This window comes from Neomonachus schauinslandi, chromosome 2, assembly GCF_002201575.2.
Source record: "Neomonachus schauinslandi chromosome 2, ASM220157v2, whole genome shotgun sequence".
NCBI lineage: Eukaryota > Metazoa > Chordata > Mammalia > Carnivora > Phocidae > Neomonachus > Neomonachus schauinslandi.
Genome location: NC_058404.1, coordinates 200,562,584 through 200,564,861, shown reverse-complemented (window position 1 = coordinate 200,564,861; position 2,278 = coordinate 200,562,584).

Genomic DNA, 2,278 nt, shown 5'->3' with positions numbered 1-2,278 from the left:
TCAGGGCCAGGTCCTTCGGGGCAAGCGACAGAAAGCCCAGCTCAAACCGGCCTCAGCAACAGAGAGCTTACCTTCCTGACTGGCGCACAGTGAACTGGCATCAGGTGTGGCCTGATCCAGGGACTCCCGACGTCCTCTGGCCTGTGTGGACTGTGCTCCCAGTGTGACCTTGGGCACAGCAGAACCAGGCGCCCCCCTCTAGGGCGGCTTTCTCCAGCAGCCTGGCAAAAGTCTCAGCACATCTTATTGGCCCTGGTGGTTCTCATGTCCATCCCAGACCCCGTCACGGAGCCAACGGAGTCAGGAGCTGCCTCTGGGCTAGTGCTGATAACCTGCTGGGCTCCGCATTTTCCAGCAGGACGATATGGCTGGAAGGTATGTCTCAGAGACTGAGCTGGAAGAAGCCACACGGTGACTGGCAGCAGCAGACCTGGGCATCCCCTTCACAGGCTTTCTGATGGGCTAGCCAGCCTCTGCTCATACACCTCTAATGACGGGGAGCTCACTACCCATCAACTTAATCCCTTCAGTTGCTAGAATGTTCTTCCTTTGAGTTAAATTCTGCTTCTGTAACTCTCGCCTTTGGACTCTGCTAGACCCCAGAAGGCTATAGAGAATACATCAGTCCCCTCATCTACAGAAGAAGAGTGTACACATCTGAGGCCAGCCCCCAGTTGTTTCTTCTCTAGGCATTTGCTGTGTGACCTGGGACCCCAGTTTCCTATCTACTGGAGGGTGAGAAGGAGGAGCCTTCCTCCTGGGGCTCCCGAGGGCCAAAGGAGGAGGCAGGCAGGGTGCTAGGATGTCCCCCAAGATTCCTGCACACCACATATAATTCGGTATGCACACCACACATAATTCCTTTCCCCTTGAGTGTGGGTGGGCCTGACCTAATCAGGTGAGCCCTTAAAAGAGACTAGTACGTTCCTGAAGTCAGAGGCTTGAAGTGTACAGAGCATGGAAGTGTGAGGGGCCCATGAAGGGGGCCATGGGGCAAGGATCCAGGGCAATGTCTCAGAGCTGAGCGGCCCCCAGCTGACAGTCAGCAAGGAAATGGGAACCTCAGTCCTACACCCACAAGGAAGTGAATTCTGCCAACATCCCTAAAGGACCTGAAGACAACTCCCTCGCTGAACCTCCAGTCAGGGGTGCCGCCGGCCGGCCCCCTGTGACACTCTGCATGAGGACTGGCCAAAATGTGCTACCCCTTGACTCACAGAGACAATGAGACACTAAATGGGTGTTGCTTTAAGCCACCGGGTTTGGGACCATTTGCGACACGGCACAGAAAACCAACACGGGGTGAGGGCTGAGTGAGCATATGGTAACAAGGGCACAGGGGGAGTGAGTCGGGGGAGGCAGGGCAATGGCCCAGCAAGGGTGGGGGTGAGGTCTGGAGAAGGGGAGGGGCCCCACTGCAGTCGGCGTGGGTTGAGCTGCTCACCCAGCTCTACCCTCTCTTGGGGCGTTTCCTTAAATTCTGGGAACAACGCCACAAGGGGTGCTGGTTATACCCATTTCGTGGATGCAGGAAACTGAGCTAGGAAAGTTTGAGTGGCTTTCCCAAGGCCCCTAAGCCACTGGATGGACCCAGGACTAGAAAACAGTTGGATCTGACCCCAAAGTCCATGTTCTGTCCTCAGCACTATATAACCGAGGCCCAGGAAGGGCAGATGGGTTGCTGAGACAACCAGGCTCATGGACAAAAGGTCACCTTGACTGAGCCTCTACGACGTGACAGCACAAACCCTTACCGGATCCTCCAAAGAAGCTGCTATTACTGACATGCTCATTTCACACATTTAGAAAGCAGGGCACAGAGAGGTTCAGTGACTTGCCCAAGGTCACACAGCAAGCGAGCCACGGAATCAGGATTAGACCCAGGCAGCGGGACTTGTGCCTCCTATGCAAAAGCTGGTTTGGGACTAGCTGATGGGGAGGCTCGGTCAGGAGAGCGGACACAAGGCGGGCAGGGGAGGGGTCCGGCTGACTGAAACGATGAGATCACGACTGCCCGGACAGCAGGGGCTTGGTCTCTTTTTTTTCAAGACAACAATCCTCAGCGTTGACTGTCTGCAGCCTGGGCTCTTCTTGGAAATCGCCACACCCCACCCTATCCCCAACAGGGGGAGTGGACCTGACCCCTCTCCTGGGAGGGCACATCCTGTCCCTCAGCCCAGCCCAGCCTTCCAGCCATCCCTGCCAAAGAGCCAAACATAGAAGAAGCTGACCCAGACCCTCCAGACCAGCTCATCAGCCAACTAAATGCTACTGCTTG